This window comes from Chiloscyllium plagiosum, chromosome 18 (genome assembly GCF_004010195.1).
Source record: "Chiloscyllium plagiosum isolate BGI_BamShark_2017 chromosome 18, ASM401019v2, whole genome shotgun sequence".
Taxonomy (NCBI): domain Eukaryota; kingdom Metazoa; phylum Chordata; class Chondrichthyes; order Orectolobiformes; family Hemiscylliidae; genus Chiloscyllium; species Chiloscyllium plagiosum.
In genome coordinates this window covers 33,675,745-33,700,212 of record NC_057727.1, presented here as the reverse complement: position 1 = coordinate 33,700,212, position 24,468 = coordinate 33,675,745, and the positions used below count along the sequence as shown (strand labels likewise).

The window sequence follows — 24,468 nt, the reverse complement described above, 5'->3', positions numbered from 1 at the left end:
GTTTCATTGATATTCTGTGTCCCCTTCCTCTGCCAGTCTAGTTTAAACTGGTCCCTACAGCACTAGCAAACCCATCTGCGAGAATGTTGGTCCCAGTGTAGTTCAGGTGCAGACCGTCCCATTTGAACATATTCCAACTTCCCCAAGAATGGTGCCAATGAACCAGGAATATAAAACCCTCCCTCTTATACCAACTCTCAAGCTTTCATCTGTCTGTCCGATTTTCTTATCTCTATACTTGCTAGCACGTGGCACCAGGAGTAATATGAACCGTACTGTGTTGTGGTTGCAATCACTACAATACAATCACTGAGGTTCTGCTTTTCTCTCCACCACCTAGTCCCCTAAATTCTTGGTGCACAGACGTCATTCCTTACTTTGCCCATATCGTTTGCCCAATCTTCTCGCAAGATCTAATCTGTATTCTTGTGTCTGGATCAGATCAGCCTGATGATTTTTTTGCTTTGAATGCTTTATGATTTCATCCCAGAGCCATTGGGAACATCCACTCCCCCTTATTCATAAATCACCTTTTTTGCGATAGGGACAACCAAATTAATGATATGTAACACACTGCAGTTTTCATATTTGCACTGGTTTTGGAAAATCCTTTTACTTCAGGCTTCTTCTAGGCTTGCATACAATTAAGTACAATTAATATAGCATTAACTTCCTCTCTCTCTATAAATACAATTTGAGATATGAACAAACAATTACTTTTAAAAATACACTGAATACATCTATATTTTACACATAGCATTGCACTGAGATATCCAATAAATTGTACTTTTCAATTTATTATTGAATTTTTATGGAGTTAACAAGCATAGACTGAGGCCACCTAGCACAAAACTTGTTTACCTTCTCACTTTGGAAAAGAACATAAACTGCCCGAGATATGTTGAGCTCGCTTGATTCAGGTTTCCATGCGAACATTCCTATATTAAATATATCAACTGCGTCTCTGGCATTCCTGTGATACATTGATTCATCACACTTACTCTAATTTTATCTTTGCTTGTAATAGCTAGATTTGCTAAAAATGCTTTCAGCTGCTGTCTGCCTTTAATCCTTCCTTTGCATTGACACCAGAGTTCTGTATCTGAACTTTCAGTTCTTAGTAGACATTTTCTGGGCAGATTTGCCAACTCATGATTCCAAAATCCTGTTTTGAAGCCATCCTGTTAGCTACTAGGAAGGATGTCACTGCAAATGTGACTTGCACCATCACATCAACTTGTGCAATCCAGATTCAGGGTGACGGTGTGAACTTCTAAATGTGAACAGTGACAAGGTCAGACGATTTACCCCTCAAGATTCTTAGTGTAACTCAAGATTCAACACTTCGTAGTTTAGATCACAATGTCCCTTCAGATCTTTTCTCCCAATAACAAAGATCTCACTCTCACGCCATCAAGTCTGTTTATTCTGATTAAATAGAACTCTAAATCCAAAATCACTCATGTCATGATTTAAACGAGTTCTCAGATCCATATCTTCCTAACAACAGCAACACTGCAGTGCAGATCTCTTGAAGTAGACTGCAATAACTTTACAATGCCAAATAGTCACATGCAGTCCATCTTCTGATCCATGACCACAAGCTGCTGCATTGCCCCTGACAATGTACTTTCAACATCAGAATATGACGGCAGTTAGAATATAATGCCAGATTTAAATAAAACAATTTGACGTTGTCATGCTTTTCATAACAAATAAATTACAATTTGTGCTGCAGTCATGCAGCCAAGAATGAAACTAATTACATACTTATCTGCAGAACTACAGTACTTGGCAGATGCCTTTATGGAAATCTTTGGTACATGAAGCCTTGCAAGGAGAGCGGTGAATGTTTCTGTGTCAGATGCATTAATTAAGAGTCCGAGAAATCTGTTCACCTACAATGTGGTGCAGAGGTGGCAAGGGATACACACCAGTTGCAATATTCCTGCTACCTGAATAATTTAATCATCCTGACATACAGTTATGAGCTGAAAATGTGTTGCTGGAAAAGTGCAGCAAGTCAGGCAGCATCCAAGGAGCAGGAGAATCGACGTTTCGGGCATGCGCCCTTCTTCAGGAATGATACAGTTATGATACTTGCACAACTCATTGGCTCTACAGAGGATATATATATCACAGATCTGTAATGCCACTTAAAACAAATGGTGCATACTAAATAGGAGGTATAATTTGCCTATAGCAATATTTTATCAGCAGAAAGATGGCTGAAGAAAGTAATGAGAGAGCAGCAAAGCCTGGTATAGGCTGTGGTCTTCCTATACCTCTCAGAAATTGGAAAGACATCCTTGTGTCAAGTTATTGATAGAGGGAAGAGGTTAAGAAATTGCAAGAACATCCAGCACATGGTTGCAATGTCAGAAGCAATTGATTGATTTCACTAAAGTTGCTAAGACCAGAATATTGCACTCTGCTCAAACCTCCACCATTTTACAGTCTCACTGATCATAAAACGTCATTCCCCTGCTCCTCTTCCCAGTCCTATACTTACAGCACCACATTTTACCAGAATCCTAACTCACACCGACTAACTTTGTGCTGAGCAGCCTGCCAAGGAAATTGCACATAAAAGGGCAGAATTGTCCCAGGCCTGAAAAATGTGGGCCTTTGGTGAGGAATGTGGAAGAATGGTGTGAGAAGTCAAGCAAGGCCTTTCTCGATGCCAATGAATTGCATTTTCCGAGTTCTTGACATTTGTGAGCAGCAAGAGGTTTATTACCGTGATTATCACTCCAGGTCCCTGTCTACAAAGTGAGACACCAATTTCCCTTTATCTGTCATAGTTGCAGTAAATGCCATGAACTGTGCCATTTGGCACTGGACTGAGTTCTTTATCAGTCACATAATGCCCTTTTAAAGGAAGTGCCAATGCCAGGGATCCCAGGACATACAGCAGTGGAGAGTATTTCTGGATACAGTGAGTGGGAGAATCGGGCTGGCATGAGACATTGGGGCAGGGTAGGCAGTTAAGGAAGAACATCTGGAATGATAGCACGAGAAAACATGCTAGGCTAGCGGGAGAGAAACCACTCAGCCAATCTCAATGAAAATGACACTTTGTCAAAATGTGGCAAGATTACAGAGCATGTAGGAGTCCAGCTGCAATTTTTCTCAAGCTTTTTACATGGAATGTTACAACACAACAAGCAGCTACACAGCAGAACGGGTCTACAGTGGATTTTATGCTCCCCATGCCCTTACGTGACTGCATCATCCTTCATCACAGTCCTTCCCTGATACTTGCGCACTCACCACTATTACATTGGCTAACCTGACAGGGAGATTACACACAATGCTAGATGGGACTGCAACTCACATCATTTATAAAAATGTTCATATTATGCCATGCATAGAAGCTATTCAGTACAAACTCCTATGATAATAGTCAGTTTCATCAATAGCACAGCTGAAAATGCCATGATGCTGGCAGAGGTGGGTATTTGTTTTGGGCCAAGATCAACAGAAACCTCCAAAGCAGCACAGCATTTTTACATTTAAAAGGACAAAACATCTGGTTTTACCTTTGAGCTTGGGGTCCACTATTCAATATGATCCTGGCTAATCTTCTCCCTAAACAACAGTTTCCACCTGTTGCCCATGGCCCTTGTTTCCTCGTGAGCCCCAAAGCCCTGTTGATCAGTCATGAAAATATCCCACCATGTAGCACCCATGTCTCTGCCGGATAGACAACTCCAAATATTTACAAACCTCTCAAAGACATCTTCTTTTCTCATCTCAGTCCTAAATGATTTGACAGTTCAATTTTCATATTGCAACTCTAGGTGTAGCGAGGCATTTTCACCAGGATAATTATGTTGATTTTTGCAAGAGAGACCTTTCTTAGAATGGCAGTCTGCTGGCTCTCCTACTGAACACTCTGCCACTTCCCTTGTAGGTTTCACACAACCAGCAGAGTTGCTCTGATCCATGCTGAGATGCTGTCAGTCTGCAGCCTGGATTCCCGAGACCAGAATCACACAATTTCAACCATCACATCCAAGTGAAGTGTCTTCAACAGAATTTCAGCAGCCTTCCACTTCCAAAGCTGTAGCCACATGCGTCATACATTACAGAGGCACTAGGGTAAGGAACAGAGCACATACAAGTACAAGAGTGATTCTCAATTACTTCTGTTGGCTAATAGAAATGTAACTGAGTTGATAATGAATCATATTTTTGTTCTAGTTTAGAATTGGTCTTTATCTTTGTAATGAACAGAAGGCAAGATGTATCTACCCAAACTGAAGGACTGCCACTAAATAATGATTATAAGGAAATTGATGAGGACTGTGGATTGTTGATGCATTGAGCATAGAAGTGTTGATTTAGGTGAAATTGTCCTTAATAAGCTACTCTCTGAATTGAGCTCTGGCATGGAAGACCACTGACAGTTACTGAGTTTCTTTTAATTGATGAACATATGGAAGGCAATAGGGGATTCAGCATATGTCACATGAGCAAAAGCTCTCTTGGCTTGCTTCGCTTTGTCCACAGGAAGGGGAAGGAGATGTAGTTATTTCTTCTGTATATGGGCCTTGGTGATCTCCCTAATTTGTCGACGTTCTGTGAACTGGAATGGTGTCGCAGCCCCAAAAGGCAGTCTTCTTTTAATGACAATCTTCTTTATGAAATACAAAAAGATGCTGCCTGAATATGGAGAACCTCCTCATCTCTGCTGCTCCTCAAAGACAGACCTATGAGATAGCCCTGACTACAGTCAAACTACTTGAGAAAAAAAGGATGTGGTACAACTGAATTTCCTGGCCAGAGTGTTAGTAACAGCTAACAAGCCACATGGCATCATGTGACATCATCTCCTTTAAAGCTAGTCATGGAGTCTCCTTAAATTCAACTGGGGATCTATTTAATTTTATTAAGTTGCTGTCTTGTTATTGCCACAAAATCAAACACAAGGAAGAATTTAGATTTTGTTTTCAAATTAATCTCAAGGAAGACTTCTATTACCTTGCACAAATAGATTCAGGTCAATATCACTAACTTTTATCAATCTATGTCAATCAGCTTTAAAATGAATCATGAAAATGAGGGAATGTCATCTATTTTTACAAACCTAATGTCTACACTGTTAGTAAGGTGCCACTGCATGGAGGTATACTAACTGAGGGTTTGTTGTTTTAGACCGTTCAGCAATTCTCTAAAAGTAGCTTTAAATTTCAACTGCGACAGTCAGTGTTCTGAAGTCCCGCATTGCCATGCTCCTTAGCAACCTTGTATCCTAGCAACTGAAACAAAGTATGAACAGGCCTAACTGCAATACTTGTCAGCAAGATAAGTTCCTTTCATCCAGTCAGTATCTGTTTAAAGGTCTGGTGAAAAGTAACCAATAAAACAAAAGGTCACTTAAAAAGAATGAAGTAAACATAACCATAACGTGACAACTACAGCTACTATCAAAGACAACAGATAAACATCTGCCCGAGACTTTTCGGTGTGCAGTACTTACAACTATGGATTCTACCTGAAAATGTAGCTGATTTCTTTTTGTTCAGTTTGGCAGCCCAAATAGTGACAATTTCACAATTTCATTCTTATGGAACATACCTTGCCCAACAATGCCCCATTTTATTATAGAATCAAAATTAAACATGATTCTGCAGTGATAATTTCTGTAAGTTTCGTTACTGGTCCTGACTTGCCATTTAAAATGCTGCAAATGCCTGCAACACAATGGGACAATCGGTGACACAAAGGGGTACATCAGCTATAAAAGGTAATAATATCCCTAAAAGCTCAACTGGCAACAGAACAGCCTAAAGTGGCAATCAGCTATTCAAATAAGGAAAGCTCAAATTTGATTTCAGGTCTTGTTAATCTCAGCCAGGCCAGTGGAAGTGCTGATGTTACCATACGTTAGGTAAGGAAGGGCAAAATGGCTACAGGAATTTTTCTCATCTCCTCCAGTAGTTTGTTGATATAGGTGTTTGCTCATGAGCAAGCCACAGGAGGTCAATGAGCACTATCAAATCCTTATCTCAATTTGTGCCATCGAGAAAGGAAGAAAGAGCAATGTCTTCTTAAATATTGCCCTTATGGAATTGGATCAAAGGGCAAAAGGTGTAACTGGTTAAGGAGGAGACAGTAAATACTTTTCACATGTCGTTGTATTGTGTATAATCCCTGTCCCCAATGTTTCACAGCAATGAAAATACCACAGAAAGGAAATGTCGCTAATTGTCTAGCATATAGAAGTACAGTTCTTAAAATGATAGGATCCAATCTGAAGATTCAATTATTACAAAATACAATATGCCATCCTCTTCTTAAAAGCTTCATGTGAAAAAACATTGAAACCAGCAAATAGTAAGGTACAAATAAACAGGAATAAAATCATTCTTACTGACAACCTCCTTTTAAATATTCATAATTTATAACAGCATTTGAGGTTCAGACAATCAGCAGCTATATTGAAATCTGAAGTTTACAAATTCCCAACATTCAGAAATTCAAAGACAACTTTCAAATAACTTTTCCCTTTAGTAATCCCTGAGCCAGAATTTATGGTTGGTCCAAGTGCGTGATGCTCTCTGCTAAGAGCACTAACCTGTAATATTTACCCTTTTATTCTGATTGGAACTTCAGGATCAAGTGCATTGCTATGTTCACATTACAGGATTAATAACCTGAAATATCAGCATTTAGGCACTCAGTTCAGAAGAATAATAATTTCAGCAAAGCAGGAACATTGTTTATCAGATTATCAAAGGCAGATTTGAGATACATGATTCACTATATAGTTTGCTTTATTACTAAATAATGCAACTTTCTTAGAATGTCAATATCATTCTAAAAAGATGATGTAAATGTATTGCACAAAGGTGAAATTGCACCTCAATTCCATGACTTTTGCGAAATCTGCTACATAAGGTATTAAAGGAGATTATACTGAAAACTTGTCTGATACAGTGCCTGGTATGTTTTTTATCCTATCAACATTTTGATACAGTGATACTAGAAAGCTAATGCTGGTACCAGGATTTCAAAATAAATGCACATTACTTACTTACCTGACAACCACATTGCCTCAGCTCATTAACCCACACTTACAAGCAGATCAATACAAAGAACAAAGAATAAAGAAAATTTACAGCCCAGGAACAGGCCCTTGGCCCTCCAAGCCTGAGCCGATCCAAATGTACTGTCTAAACCTGTCGGTCAATTCCTAAGCATCTGTATCCCTCTGCTCGCCACCTACTCATGCATTTGTCCAGACGCATCTTAAATGAATCTACCGTGCCTGCCTCTACCACCTCCAAATGCCCACCACCCTCTGTGTGAAGTACTTACCGCGTGTATCCCCCTTAAACCTTCCACCTCTCACCTTGAAAGCGTGACCTCTCGTTATTGAATCCTTCACCCTGGGAAAAAGCTTGTCTCTATCCACCCTGTCTATACCCTTCATGATTTTGTAAACCTCAATCAGGTTCCCCCCTTAATCTCCTTTTTTCTAATGAAAATAAACCTAACCTACTCAACCTCTCTTCATAGCTAGCACTTTCCATACCAGGCAACATCCTCGTAAACTTTCTCTGCATCTTCTCCAAAGCGTCCACATCCTTTCGGCAACGTGGCGACCAGAACTGTACACAGTATTCTAAATGCGGCCGAACCAACGCCTTGTATAATTTTAACATGACTTGCTAGCTCTTATACTCAATACCCCGTCCAATGAAGGCAAGCATACTATATGACCACTCTATCCACCTGTGCAGCAACCTTCAGGGTACAATGGACCTGCACTCCCAGATCTCTCTGCCCATCAACTTTTCCCAAGGCTCTTCCGTTCATCGTATAATTCGTTCTAGAATTAGTCTTGTCTAAATGCATCACCTCACAGTTGTCTGGATTGAAAACCATCTGCCAATTTTCTGCCCAACTCTCCAGTCTATCTATATCCTCCTGTATTCTCTGACAGTCCCTTATTCTTTCTGCTACTCCACCAATCTTCGTGTCATCTGCAAACTTGCTGATCATACCAACAGTACCCTCTTCCAGATCATTTATGTATATTACAAACAACAGTGTCCCCAACACTGACCCCTGTGGAACACCACTGCTCACCTTTCTCCATTTCGAATACTTCTCCAATACTTATTCCTCATACATTCATTCATGGGATGTGGGTGTCCCTGACTACGATAGCATTTACTACCGTTCCTAATTAGCCTTAAGTAGTTGGTGCTGAAGCTGCCTTCATGAATGCTGTAGTTCATATGGCACAGGGACAACCACATGCTGATAGGGTGGGAGATGCAGGATTTTAACCCAACGACAGTGAATGAACAGCAATATGATTCCAAGTCAGGATAGTATGACTCATGACAGAAGACCGGTGATCCCATGCATCTGCTGCCCTTGTCTTTTGTGGTGTTAGAGGTCATAGGTTTGGAAAGTGCTGTTGAAGGAGACTTGGCAATTTGATGCAGTGAGTTATGTAGATGGTACACACTGCTGTCAGTAGTGGAGTGAGTGAATATTTAAGATGGCAGGTTTTTGGTGAGATATGGTGGTACAACGACTGTGCTAATAATCCAGAGAAATAGACTTGTGTCCTGGGAACCTGGGTTCAAATCTCATCACAGCAGAAAATGGAATTGAAGTGCAACTAATAGATCCTGAATAACAGGATTCCCTGCCTCTGATCTGCTCTTGTAACCACAGTTATTTATATTTTTTTCTTTCATGGGATGTGGGCATCATTGTCAAGGTAAGTAGTTAATGCCCATCACTACTCCCTTTTGAAATAAATGATTTATGAGGTAATTATGGAGTCAATCACATTGCTGTGGGTCTGGAGTAGGCTAAACCAGGTAAGGATGGCAGCTTTCCTTCCCAAAGGGACATTAGTAAACCAAATTGTATTATATGATAATTGATAAAGTTGTTGTAGCTAACATGGAGATAGCTTCATATGCTAGATTTATGAATTAATTGACAACAACTATCAACATCCTGGGGTGAGATGATGACTAGAAATTGAACTGGACTAGCCATATAAATACTGCGCAAAAGGAGCAGGACAGAGCTAGAAATACAGAATTCACCTCCTAACTCCTCAAAGCTTGTCCACTATCTACAAGAGGTAAAAACAATGACTGCAGATGCTGGAAACCAGATTCTGGATTAGTGGTGCTGGAAGAGCACAGCAGTTCAGGCAGCATCCAAGGAGCTTCGAAATCGACGTTTCGGGCAAAAGGCCTTCATCAGGAATTGAAGGCCTTTTGCCTGAAACGTCGATTTCGAAGCTCCTTGGATGCTGCCTGAACTGCTGTGCTCTTCCAGCACCACTAATCCACTATCTACAAGACACAAGTCAGGAGTGTGATGGAATATTCTCTACTTGTCTGGATGAGTGCAGCTCCAACAACACTCAAGAAGATCGACACCATCACAAACATCCACTCCAACACCTATGCTCATTAGTAGTAGTGCCTAGATGCAAAAGTTCACCAAGGCTCCTGACAGTGCCTTCCAATCTCACAACTAAACTGTCAAGAAGGACAGGTACAGCAAACACATGGAAACGTCACCACCTGTAAGTTCCCCTTCTGGCCACTCATAGTCCTGACTTGGAAGTATATTGTTGTTCCTTCAGTATTGCTGGGTCAATATCCTGGAATTCCTTCCCTAACAGCATTGCAGATGTATCTACACCAAAAGGACTGCAACGGCTTAAGAAGGCAACTCACCACCATTTTCCCAAGGGCGACGGTAATAGAAATGGGCAGTCTTAGTGGCAAAGTGAAGTTGGTCAGAAAGTCATTTCTGTGTAAAATTGAATACTAAGTTTGTATGCAGTCTGGTTCAATCCCAAACAATTATTAGGGAGAGGAGTTGTGGCTAGGGAAAGGTGTTCTTTAAATCCATGCATAGGATGTGTGGTGTTGCTGGCCAGGCCAGTATTTATTGCCCATCAGGAGACGATGGTGAGCTGCCTTCTTGAACCACCGCAGTCTACTTGTTGGAGGTAAACCCACAAAGCTGATGGTGGGGACAGGAAACATTCTCAATATTTAGGTGAAGGTAATTTCTACTCATTCAATGCAGAAAGCTTGACAAGAGGCGTCACAAATCTGTGACAGTGAATGGGTTAAGTGAGGTGAAGCTATGTTTCATTAGTATACACATAGAACCCAATATTGTGTTTTTCATAATGTCACTGTGGGACAACATTGTCGAATAGAAAAAACTCAAATATAAATCCTTGCTGGAACTCTGGAGATATTAATATAGGAAGGAAAGAGAAACCAATAAGGCAATTGGAAAGGTACGTACGGAACTAGGCAATGGTAGACCAGCCAACTGCACTATAGCATAGAGTCATTGCAGGAGACAACAATGACAGAGGTTGCAGATAGGTGCAAGAAAGACAGTTTACTAGAATCCCAGTCACAGTGTGTCATTTGTGACTTTGGTAAAGGCTGTGACATGGACGAAAAGATGGTTAGAGCAATTCAATAACAATTGTGATAAAGATGGACAAAGAGTTTGGAGGAGACGGCATGTTTATCGATTTGATAAGAGAAATTGGATGTGGCATGATTATTTATAAATGGCAGAGGTGTTAAAGGGCACTTTCTTTGAGGAAAGATGATGATAGTGGACCTGAAGAGGAGAAAAGAAGACTGTTAATTATATCATCCAAGTTGAGGAACAAGGGGGAAGTTGGGTAGTCAGTAATTTAACAGGATAGGGTTGACAGAACAGGAAGATCAATTTACAATGACACAGGATGATGGGATGACATTGCTCAAGGCCTTTCACTGAATTATTTGCTATTCTGCAAATCATTACCACATATCATTAGGCAGAGACTGAAAGTTTCTCATAGAAACAGAGGAAATAATTGAGAATAAAATGGCAGTAATCTACAAGCAGCTGCTTCCTTTAAAGAAGAATGTGCACAAGTTGCCTTTCCTTAGTCATCCAGCACAATTTGTCTGGTTTGAAACTCAGCTGCAAGCAACAGTGTAGAGCAAGTATTTGATAGAAAATAAATTCTGCCCTCACCTTAAGCAATTTAATGAGTGACTGTGGCCAGTGTAGAAAGACTTACATACTTCCCTCCATCAACCAAAATCCATTCTATGAATGAACTTGGTCTCTTTACTACAATGCATTGAAAGTCATTAAAATACTGGTCTATAATTCTGCAATTATGGAAAGGCAGCACATTTTAATAAATATCGTGGCTTTCTGCAGGACTCAGTAAAGGACGACTTGATTAATTACATAGACTGGGGCAGTGTGTTTTTAGAGAAACCCAATGAATTTTATTGTGGAAATGCTGCAGAAATGAATGAAAAGGAAGCTGGAAGGCAGCACATTATTAGTTGCATGCAATTTTATGAAGGGTCATGAAAGATTAGAGAATCCAATGTATCTATGGATACTGGCAACTACAGCGACTGTGTGAACAGTGAAGGAGGAGAATGTTGTCTGGATATTATTTCAAGGACAACATGGAAACAACCTTACTCACTATAATTCAGCACAGAGCAGGAACTTAAATCAAGCAGTTCTGAAAATCACACACAATTAGAAGGCAAGAGAACTGCTTTTGCCTATCTATCTCAGTTCACCACTTAATTTGTTCCCAAAGGTCAAAACAGTGCATAGGTTCTGCATACATTATTTTCACATTGAATTATTTAATCACAGAGTAGTTCCAATTATTGTAAAATAACAGGGACATTTACAGTTAATCTACATATCTTCATTTTTATTTTGTACCCTATTGTTTAGCAGATTCTTGGAAATCACTCATATTTCATTATGTTAAGATTTTCTTGGCATACAATTTGGGAAGCTGCAATAGTCCAAACTACCAGAACACATACGCTAAATTAACTTAGTACTAAAATTAATTTCATTTTGCAAAATATCTTGCATTGAGAATCAAGCTCAATTCTAATGTATTGGACAATAGTGATCCTACAGCTGGCACTCATATTTTTAAGTTTCAATTTCAACTTGGATCACCCACCGTGGTATAAACCTGAGCTCAAAATTCAGATCTCCAACCTTTCTTCAAAAAGATATTCAGAAATGGACTTCTCCTAGACAGTCATATTAATCTCTGTATACTGCTCAATTTCATATTCTTGGAGACAAATAAAAATCAACAGCACCTGAGGAAATGACAATGCTAGTTATTTCCCAAAACGGTTCTGTTCAGCATGAGGATGTGAATGAAAGTACCATTCAAATTGTATTCCCTATCATGCTAATATGTCAGAGTGGTAGCACCTGTTAAGCGTTCTGGAGCATGGTCATTTTGGTGTACAAGTTTGAGCCTCATATTTCACTGCAAGTGGTTTTTCTGACTGGTTATTCCCAGATTGTCTCCTTTCCCATTTCATGTGGGTTTTATCAAAATGGACACATTATGCACAACTCTATAGGCTTGTTTAATGACTGAGAGTAATGGTCATGTGCCCTCTTCTCCCATCTATTTTCCCAACCTTTTATCTGTTACTCTTCCTCCCTCTTCCATGACCACATCCAGCTTTCTGCTGTCCCTTTAAAGCTTCATACATCACCTCATCTCGATTTCCTGTTTGAAAGAATACCATAGGCAATTAGCTAATGTTCCTTCATAAAAAGTAAAGTCTGTGGAGTTTAGGCATGCTTAGCACTCCCTGTTTCTCTACAGGATGAGACCCTGACTGAACCCAGAAACTTCACTGGAAGAAGGAAGAGGGGAGGCTGGGTCACTCCAGAGCAAATCGAAGGCTTCTATCAGATAGGAAACAGTACTCCTCATGTTCCACACCACTTTCAATGTCCAATAATTGTGGCAAGTGCAGAAAATCTACCACCACTAGCAACACCGCAATGCAGAAGCAGGCAAATTGAAAACAAAGTGGATGAAAAAATGTTTAAGTGACTGGCAGGTTCTAGAAATAAGGTTTTGAAAAAGGTTGGATCAAGCCTCTGGTTACAAAAGGTCTGGCCTCATTGAAATAGCTGGAATTTCAAAAAGTAGGACCACCGTTCAAAACATATTGGTGGATTGACACCAGTTTTAAATGTAAACTGAGCTCAAAGTGCTGCAGAATTTCTTCACCCCAATCATTTATATCCTTCTGAACAGCAAAGTCAAACTGATGTTGATTTCCTGGGTAATGTCATTCACCTTGGGCAACCATGATTTTAATATCTAAATTAGAAAATACTTATGATGACAGGACCAATATTTAGTTCAAATTCTAATCTATGTTCTAATCTATAACTATAATCTAATTCCAGATTATTCCAAAAATGCATTTCTTACTTCTAGTCGAAATAATTACATAATGTCAGCCAATATTTACAGGAGTTTCAGCTAATACCAATACAATTTTTGTAAGACTTAAACAAATTCGCAAATGCACTTGAAAGCACATCATTCAGAGAATTCAATCCATGCTCTTAACGATATCTAGATAACAAGTCACCGATTTCTTTGCCTTACTTTGTGCTTATCAATATGCACCAGGTGGTTTATAGAATAAAGCAGATTCCATCAAATGTTCTTCCCTAAGCTGCTTACGGTAATCTAATTATTCTGAGTTGAGAGGATACTCACAAAGTAATCACTTAGTTTTCCTTTTGCTTTTTCATACAATTGGCTCTGGAATCAGAAATGCATTCCCTACTTAAGCATTTTTCTCTGGTCTGACCTCATTACAGCGTTGATCCAAAAATGGGCACAACAGCTGAATTACAACAGCGAGCTACAAATGATTTCTTTCACTTTCGAGGCAGCATTTCACTCAGTGTGTCACCAGAGACCTAAGTCAGTGAGAATTGGGGTAAATTCACCAGTGGCTGGAGTCAGGCCTGGAATAAAGGGGGATGGTTGTGGCTTTTAGAAGCCAGTGGATGTGCTGCTGAAGAAGCCAGTTGCCGCCGTGCACTTTGTACATATTCACAGTTTGCCGTTGAAGAGGGCATACGCAGAGGTACACAGTTCAGCAACAGGCCCTTTGGTCCAACTCATTCATGCCAACCAGGTTTTCTCAACTGAACTAGTCCCACTTGCTTCCGTTTGGCCCATATCCCTCTAAATCTTTCCTATTCATGTACCTGTCCAAATTAAGTGTATCTGCCTCCACCATTTCCTCTATCAGCTCATTCCATATAAGTACCACCCTCTGTGCGAAAAAGTTGTCCCTCAGGTCCCTGTTAAATCTTTCCTCTCTCACTTTAAGCCGATGCCCTCTAGTTTTGGACTCCCTACCCTGGGGAAAACATTTTGGCTATTCACCTTATCTATGCCCCTCATGATTTTATAAACCTCTATAAAGGTCACCCCCTCAGCCTCCTAGGCTCCAGGAAAAAAAGACCAGCCTTTCCAGCATCTCCTTATAAATCAAACCTTACAATCTCAGTAACATCCTTGTTAGTCTTTTTTGCATGCTTTCCAGTTTAATAACTTCCTTCCTATAGCAGGGCAACCAGTATACAGTACTCCAAATGTGACCTTACAACCCAATACAGCTGTAACATGATGTCCAAACTCCAGTACTCAATGCTCTGACCAATGAAGGCAAACGTACCAAACACCTTCTTCAGCACCTATGAACCTGCACCCTTAGGTCTCTCTGTCCGACAACACTCTCCAGGGCCCTACTATTAACTGAGTAAGTCCTGTCCTGGTCTGTCTTACCAAAATGCAACATCTTGCAATTTTTAAAATTATCCATCTGCCATTCCTCTGCACCCTAGACCAGTTGACCCAGATCCCATTGTACTTTTAGATAACCTGCTTCACTGTCCACTATGCCACTAATCTTAATGTCATCCACAAACTTAGTATGCTTCCTGCATTCTCATCCAAATCATTTATATAAATGACAAACAACAATGGTCTCATCACAGATCCTTGTAGCACACCACTAGTCACAGGCCTCCAGTCTGAACAACAACCGTCTACCACCACCCTCTGTCTCCTACTGTCAAGCCAATTTTCTAATTAACTGGCTGGCTCTCCTGGATCCCATGTGATCTATCCTTACTAACCAGTCTACCATGCGGAACTTGTCAAGGGCCTTGCTAAAGTTCAGGTAAACATCTACTACATTGCCCTCATCTATCTTTGTGGTTGCCTCTTCAAACAAACCCAATTGAGTTTGTGATTTCCAACATACAAAGCCATGCTGACTAGAGTTGGTAGATGTTTTATTAGCTTCTAAAAGAAGGAATGGACACAGCACAAGAATTTTTTGATATAGAGGCTTGTTAAATCAAGTAACTCCCCACTTGGAACTGTGATGAAAGCCGAAAACATGATATTTTCCTACTTGCTGTTGAAGACCTATGTGTTTTTTTTAAAAAAGGGAGCTTGGAATTTGACTTTTTGGACAGTTCTTTCAAAGAGTTCTCTATTCCTTTCTCCCACATGCTTATCTAGTATCCCATTAAAAGCATTCTTCATTTTCACTGTGATGGGAAAGTGACACAAAGTGAGTTGCTCTTGTAAAGAGCCAATACAGACAAACCAGGTCAAATGGCCTTCTTTGGCATTGTAACCATTTCGTGATTCTTACTCCCTGTGTCCATCAGTTCCACATTCTCATCATCTCATGCGCCAAAGCAATTTCTTCTGAATTCCCGACTGGATTTCTTACCTATGAAGTTATATATTTTGTCTTCATTAAGTTTTACATTTGGACGGCCCTTGACTCTTGCAATAACCTGAGCTTAATGATGTCAGCTGAAGCAAGTGATAACCTCTTTTTGCCTGTAGTTTCTGGCTTCTCATTGGATGGAAAATTTCACAGAATACCCAAAGCATCATTTTTTCAGTTGGAGTGTATATTCCCTGAAAGAGTAAATGAATTATAAAAGCACGTGATGTTTCAGACAGAAACCAAAAGCAAACTGTCCTCTGTTTTACTTCGGAGATAAAACCGAGCTTGGAAAAACAGCACAATGGGAATGATTAAACCACTAGTTTTCTGTTTCTTTAAAGAACTGATTGCTCACAAGTTCTTCCATATAATTAGCAAAAGTTGGAGACAACCTACATTGATAAAAGAATGCTTAACACCAAAATTCTTCCCAAGACAGTTATTGCTAAGCAAAACATAACAATGTCATATACATAGTGCAGAGGGCCAAAGGCTTGGTCAGTGGGAGGTTTAAGGAGCATCCTAAGAAAAGGGAGTAGAGATTTGAGAAGGACTTACACAGTTTTGCCACCTTGATAGGATGAAGACATAGACACCAATGGCGGACCAACTAAAATCAGGGACACTTAACAGATCAGAATTATATGAAAACAGTTATCTCAGAACCTGTGGGCTGCAGATGACAGATTAGGCGGGGGAAGGGGGAAAGGATAAGGTCATGGAGGGAGCAAGAGCAAAGGATGAAAATTTTGAAATTAAGGCTGTTTAACTGGGAACCAATGTAGGTCAGCAGGCATGAGTGAGGAATGAAACATTCATACTGAGTGTTCCGATGGTAAAATGCAGGACGCCTGCTAGTAATGTGTTTTAATAGTTAATTCTAGAGGTAACAAACACGTGGATGAGATTTTCAGCAGCAGAGAGCTGAGACAAGGGCAGACTAAGGGGTTGTTACGGTGGAAATGTTTTTTTTTAATGTTGAGACAAATATGTTGAGAAATTCAATTCAGGTCAAATATGACACCAAGTTTATAAACTGAGATTAGCCTCAGACAACTGCCAGGGTGAAGGATGCGATTGGTAGTTAGAGAATGGTTTAAAGCAGGGACTGAAAGCAATTACTTTAGTCTCCCCAGTATTTAAATGTAGGTAATTTCTGCACATCCAGTACTGAACATCTGACCAGCAGTTTAATAATTCAACAGTCATGAAAGAGTCAAGAGGAATAGTGGTGAAGTAAAGCTGGGTACTGTCAGTCTACTTGTACAAACTAATACTATATCTTTAGATGACGTTACCAAAGACTGTATGGTAATGAGGTATAGGAGCAGTAGGAGAAGTCATTGCAAAAGATACTCTAGCTATGTGTAAACGTAAGTGCAAGACAAACAATGGTTAACAAACTCTCACTCACAAATGGATTACAAATACAACTTTAATGAATATTTTTGATATATTTAGTGACTTGTTTTAAACTCACATGGAACAGTCCAACAAAGATGGCTACTAGAATCATGTGACCAGACTTAGTAGTAATCTTCTAAAAACTTCCCAGAAGTCAAAATCAGCCAATCAGCATCTCAAATACCTAGTGATGGAGTCAAAATGCTAACTATTGTGTTATAAATTGCTACAGAAAGGAGCATCTGTAAAAGAATTATAGGTTATCCCTATTTTGTAAGATGACGTTAACAGCTCCACTCAATTTAAGGTGCACTGTAGATAGGTGATTATTTGCAATGCAAGCTTTTGTCTTGATGCTAACTGTTTCCTCACTTCACTGAACACTCACCACCTAAAAAGGTTTGGTCACATGACTGACACTGTGCTTAATCCAACTGCCTCATAATTACACAATTTTGAAATAGCTATCCGTTAGCTCTTTCATAAAATATCCACTGATGATATCAAAACCCCTAACTCCAAACTATAAAGGAAAAGCCTCTAGCCTCTGAAGTCCAGTGAGAAAAATTTCAAATTTTGCTCTCTAATCAACTTTCTTTTGTAAAATCAGCAAATCAGTAATTACATTTTAGAAATATTCTTCAGAAGTTCTTCAAAGAAATTTTAAAGAGAAGAAACTGACCACAATTCTTGAACAGCCAACTATCCTTAAAGGGATTGCAGACTGCTGACTCCAGTTTGGACTTTCAGAATTCATCTTAAAAGGAAAGACTCTGATAAACAGGTGTCCCTCAGTTGTTACTAACTGAATTATCTATTAATCTACTTTGATTGGCTATGTTCCTGCATGTTTGTGTGTCTGTGTTGCAAAATATTCATCACTGGCACCCCCAATATGGGAAACAGAAACTCCTATTTCTTGTATAGCTTTACAATAGTGTAGTGAAGTCTTTACAAAGTCAGAGTTCAGAGGGGCATTGGGGAAATGCACCACTACTGTTTAAAAAATGGAAGAAAATTAAATTGGAACCTTGTTATGGACAGGTGGTGAGAAAAGGGAGAGAAAAACTGTCCACAACAGAATTCAAAAGCTTCCAACCATATACATTATATATAAAATTCCAAGATTTAATTGTGTTGTTTTTGGTTGTGTTGAGGGAGGCAAGTGGTCACAGAACAGGGAGAGCTCTTGTTCTTCTTCAAATACAGCAAGAAGGATATGGACATGGAACTGACTGACCCTCAGGTTATTATCCAAAATTACCTCTAACGTTCCAACAATGAGCCTGATTCTAAAACTCTCCAATTCACCGATACTTCCAATCTGAGGATACACTTTACTTGCAGATTGGAAGTGTTTAAAATGTATTCTGATACAAAATCCCATATTGAACCAAAATAAACAGATTAAAACAAAGAACATTGCCACACTTTTCAAATGAAATGAAGTACCAGTCAAGCAGACCATTCATTCTAACTCCGGCCATTTTTACAATTGCTTCACCTTGATCAGTGTTCACTGATGACAGCAAAATGCTGAGCTCCAGTTCCAACCCCGACCACTAATACCTTGGGGGTTGCCATTGACCTGAAACTCAGCTTGACCAGTCACAACAGAGCTGCGTGTATTACAGTAGGTCAGAGGCTAGGTATTCCCATGTTGCATGTCTCATCTTCTGACTTCTCCATCACCGACTAATAACAGCAGAAATATGATGGAATAAACTTCATTCGACTGGAAGGGTTCAGCTGCAACAGCATTCAAGCTCAATACCATGAGGAATAACAGTCTGCTTGACTGGCAGCTTACTTATTTGTTTAAATATCCACCCACTCTATGCTGCATTATAGACATAAATTACTCAGCAGGACAGGTATATTTCAAATTCAATTAAACATTTCAAAATGTTAACTCTGTTTCACTCTACACTGATGCTTCCTGTCAAGACTGTGGTACTGAAAAAGCACAGCAGGTCAGGCAGCATCCGAGGAGCAGAAAAATTGATGTTTTGGGCATAAACCCTTCATCAGGAACGCTTCCTGGTCCACTGAGCATCTCTTTTATTTTCCTTCTAGTTTTCATATTTTTAATCTCCACACTATTTTGTTTTTGTACAGTGGCTGCATTGTGAACTACTTACAAGGCAATTACAGCAACTCACTCAGCAGCTGCCAAATCTATAACCTCTACTACCTTGAAGATTGAGGGTAACAAATAATTGGAAATAACATCACCTCCAACAAAATAAAATTCCTGACGTGACCATAAACTCTGTTCTTCAATTGTGGTTAGGTGAAAGTTCAGGGCTCCCTCTTTAAAAAAAACTGAAACTCTTGCACCAGACATACCAAGATGAGCCTCCATTACCTTCTCACATTGAGCATGGATGCACAATAAACATCAGCTTTGCCCTTTATATATGATATGCACAGAAGGTAATTTTTTCCATAAATACAGAATAATGTACTAATCAATGTGGAACTGGGAATGGATAAAGAAAGACTATTGTAATCTGCAAGGTGAGAAAGGTGAAAACAGGTGTCAGCTTGAAGGGAAGATGGAGGAGTGCCAACATGAAGGGAGAAACATGGGAATGCGGGGAAAGAGCAGCCATATTGACTTGTCACAAGGTGAAGTATGATGGGGGATAGCAGATGAGTTCCTGCATGAACCTGGTCGAGCGTGTTGAGAAGTACTTCTATATACTGGAAGATGTGAGTAAAGTTCCATCATGTTATGACACAACTTAACAATCTAGAGAACTAGAGAGAAACAACACATATATACAACAGTCCATTCATCTTCCTCCACTGGTGCTTTTCTCTAACTTCTCACAGTTACACTCTGATCGGTTATTATGTTTTTATGAAGCTAGTGTTTATAGGCCATAATTTTTCTGCAACAAATCGGTTTATGTTTTCACAAATTTTAGTCTAATCATCTCTGAAGCAATGTTGAGTCCACCCGGAGCTGTGGTCATGACAAACCTACACCAAAACAAACTTTCACAGAATAATACTAAGCACTACTTTTAATGTGTGATGTGTTTTGAAGTTCTGACAACATACTTTGAAGTTGAACATCCCCTTTATTAATTTTCAGGTTGCAATTTACGTAAGTCCCTGCCCTAGCCAAAGTAATAAAAATAAACTGCACCTAAAACACAAAGGAATTACTCTTAGATAATAAATAGAAAGTAGTTGACCCTTCAGTAGGCCTAACTTAGAAACTGGAGATAGAATGCAGACAACAAAAAGCCAAGTACTTACCAGCTTTAATGTGTACCAGAAACACTGTCATTTGACTTACTCAAAGAACTAGTGAACAGCTCAGTCAACAAACAGTTTCAGCAACCTAATCTTTAAAGAAAGTCATTTCTTGAACATTCATGAGAGAAACTAATAGCCCAAGATAGGCCAGGGATTCCAACCAAATTAACCATTAACATTTTACAATTCTTTATTTTTACTTTCGAATACTGCATTAACCTAGCTTTAGAATAACAACTACTATGTTCGATAAGCTATACATAATGCTGTGATAACAAAAATAGCAGTTGTTTTGCCATTTTGGAAAGTCATCAATTGTATAGATTTACTGTATTCATAATCTGTTTCTTTACAGCCCGAAATATTATTCTAAAGAAATGTAAGAGGTAGAAAAATGTCAAGAACCAAGAAAGATGTTTTTGGGTGCAGTTATAGTGTCATGTCTGGCAACAGGCAACTAATTCTAAGTGTACATCAAGTAAATGAGTGGCAGCATAATCACAATTTGAACCCTTAGCCCAATTACAAGGCAAGAAATCTCCTCAAAGAAGTTTTCTTCTAACTCCAATGACAGAACAGCTTGAGCTGCAAATGTAACACCAAACCTGGAGGATCTGGTGGGAACTTCTAAAACTTTGAGTTATTTTAATTGAAGAGTACATTGTATTATCACCCAATGGTAAAAGTTGAAGATTGAACAAGCACAGCATCTATGCCCATTAATTCTCATTGTTACACCTCAATGCAGTCAAACTGAGCTCAGCTGCAACAGAACAAAGGATTCCTCATCTTGATTAAAAATAGAAGAATGACAATTTTACATTCATATTGCTCTTCTAACATTGTGAAAACATCCAAAAGCCCTGTATAGAAGTATTTTCAAATTAAATCTGACATAAAACCACAAAATGAAGAATTTAGACCAAACTGATCAGAGTTAACATTTAAGGAGCTTCTTAAGGGAGGAAAGAAAAGTAAATAGGTGAAGACAATTAGGGAGGGAATTCCAGGAAGGGCTTCAGCACCTAATGGCATGACTGCCAACAATGGAGTGATTAAAATTATAAATATATCAGAGGAAACAATTGGAAGAGTACAGATATTTTGAAGTGTTGTTGGGCCAGAGGAATTGACAGAGATGGACAAGGCTTGGTTGTGAAGGGATCTATCAAAAGGTGAAATCCAGGTCAACCATGACATCAAGGGGGGTTGTTTACAATCTGATTCAACTTCAGACAGATCCCATGGAGAAGAATGGAGTCAATAGTTAGGAAAGGAGTTTATGAGGGGGAGCAAAGACAATTGCTTTGATCTTACCAATCGTTCATTGGAATAATGTTACTAATCACATACTGGATGGTGGGCAAGCATCTGACAATCATGACACAGTGGTGGAATTGAGAAAGGCAGCAATGGGATTTGGCTGGGTATCACCTGAGTCCAAGTGAAATCAGAGGTGTTTTGGCTTGATATTTAAGGGGGTCAACATATAGATACGCAACAGTAGGGGCTAAGGCAAGATTTGGGTGGAACACTAGAGATAATCGAATGGATTTGGGAATCCCATTGCAAGTGATTCTCAGCTTCAACTAGACCAAGCAAACCTCATAATGGAGAGATTACATAAGAGGAGGATTGCACAATTAACAATGTCAAGATAGTATACAGATTAAGAAGGGTGATGGGGATTAGAAAGCTGTTGTTTTTCTATTCTATTTTCCCCACAGTTACAGACCAGATCAAACCCCCTTCAAATATATCAAGGAGATAGACTAGACCTGACATACCTCACTTAAAGTTTAGATCAGAGTGGTGCTGGAAAAGCACAGCAGGTCAGGCAGCATCCGAGGATCAGGAAAATCGACGTTTTGGGCAAAAGCCTTTCATCAGGAAGTTTTCCTGCTCCTCAGATGCTGCCTGACCTGTTGTGCTTTTCCAGCACCACTCTGATCTAAACTCTGGTTTCCAGCATCTGTAGTCCTCAAGTTTGCCCTTATATCTCATTTAAAGGCAAATGTAAGTTGCTGTGCTCCAGATGTAGGTCAACTGGTGACACTATTCAGCTTTAATCAAAACAACACTGTATTTTAACTGTATACGGTAAGAATAAAAAGAAAAGAAAGAATTGGTATAACTCTATTGGAAAACTTAACAAATAATAAATTTAACTACTAACAGCAACTTATAATAAGATCCTTTAAACACACCTTTAGCAAAGGCATAATCAGTAAAATAGATCGTCTCACATGCCATGCTTCTTAAGTCCAAGAGGAAAAAACACCGAGAGAAAACCCTGGTAGAGAGAGAGATATATGGCAGCTTTGACAGCTAACATCAAGGCTCCAGTGTACTACTATAAACTAAACAAAAACTTAGCTTGGTATCATCAACTGGATTAGTGAAAATAAGAGAGAAGAGTAGGCCATTCAGCCCTTTGAACTTCTTCTGTCATTAAATATCATCATGCCTGACCATGCAACGCTTTGATCCCTTCAGCTCATCTAATAGGAATAACTGCAAATATCGCCGGGTGCAAGTTTAATGCACAGAAATGGGATTGGCCCGCAATTTGAACAAAATACAAACTGAATTTTTTAAAAATCAGAAGCACACGTGGATGCGAGCAAAGCTCCTTTAGTGATTTGATATTTGACAACATTGCGTTGACAAAGGTATCCGTTTGAAGTAACCCGACATAATCCTGTCCAAACGATAAACGCCATGCACCAAGAGCAGGTGCCGGTCCCTGAGACATTAAACAGCAGTCAATACCTGACACCCTCAGCAAGCGGTCAGGGAAACTGGCACAAAACTGTCAACTCACAGAAATAACCCCCTCCCCGGCCCGCATGCTTTACACAACACCCTGTCCTTAGAAATCTCGTTATGTTTGTCCGTGAAGGGATTTCACCCTGTGTCAATATTGTGTGTGGAACCAAAACATGCGAAGTCACTAATCATTGTGCTGTGTAGTCAGTGATGCAAAGGCACAGACCATTGTGCTTTCTAATCGGCGTGACCTGTAAATATTGTCAGTAATGTAAAAGGCACTAACCGCTCTCTGTCAGATCACTGCAGCGAAACCAGGTCCAGAATCCGAATCTAGGTTAAAATGCTTCTGATGATAATGTCTTGCAATCATTTCAAAACACTTCCGGGGCAGAACGAATGTAGTCTGTGGATTGAACGCTGCAGCACGGCCAGTGTTTCCATTTCACTGCGTTGGGAGCTTACACCGTGCTCCATCGCCAGCACTTGGCCCCACAGCTCTGCCTGGCTTCTTATTTAAACTTTCTTCGAGTTCCCATTCACTCGTCAGGGCCGTCAGTCCATCTGACTTTGGAGGTCACATTATCATCGCTTGGAGTTACAGACATTGCAAACTCGTTTAAACTACGTTTAGTTGAAGACTGACACTGCACCCAGATAGTCCTTTAACTAAACAGAGTGGATAATTCTTAAGATACACAAACAAAAACTGAAATTGTTGGAAAAGCTCAGCAGGTCTGATGGCATCTGTGGAGAGAAATCAGAGTTAACGTTCCCAGCCGAGTAACCCTTCATCAGAACTCATTCTTAACGCGTTTTTAGTTTGAAATTTTGAAATGAAGCTATAACTAATTCACCCAGGATCTCTCCAGTTTTCTTTACAGCATTCCCCCCCACCGCCACCTTTTAATGCCTGGTTGCTTTTGGAGGTGGTGGGAGGAAGGCTGTAATAAACCAGAACCTCCATGAAGTGCCCCCTGCTTCTGGAAGATTACAGGATTGACACTGACCTGAATTCTGTGGCCAAGGGGCAAAGGTCATCACTGACTCCAATGAAAGCTGCACACTTAGAATTATTTGATAATCAAAAAATTGTAACATGCAGCAATAGTGATAAAAAAAACAAAGAACAAAGAAAGTTATAGCACAGGAACAGGCCATTTGGCCTTCCAAGCCTCACTGATCCAGATCTTCTACCTAAACCTGTCACCTATTTTCCAAGGATCTGTATTCCTCTGCTCCCTGTCTATTCATGTATCTGTCTGGGTACATTTTAAATGACACTGTCATGCCTGCCTTTACCACCTCTACTAACAATGTGTTCCAGGCACTCATCATCCTCTGCATAAAGACCTTTCCTTGCACATCT

At 39.7% G+C, this 24,468-nt stretch overlaps 1 protein-coding gene across 2 annotated transcripts in view; it reads right to left on the bottom strand.

Annotated features, from left to right (window-relative positions):
- LOC122559033 (monoacylglycerol lipase abhd6-A-like) overlaps positions 1-23,789 on the bottom strand; it is a 75,823-nt gene extending 52,034 nt beyond the window's left edge. Inside the window, exon 1 of one of the 2 annotated variants that reach the window (XM_043708182.1) lies at positions 23,386-23,789. The gene's annotated coding sequence lies outside the window, so the exon portion shown is untranslated. Of the gene's footprint in view, positions 1-15,653; positions 15,673-23,385 lie in introns of those variants that run through there. The other variant, XM_043708184.1, reaches the window with a different exon arrangement.
- Positions 23,790-24,468: the final 679 nt, after the last annotated feature.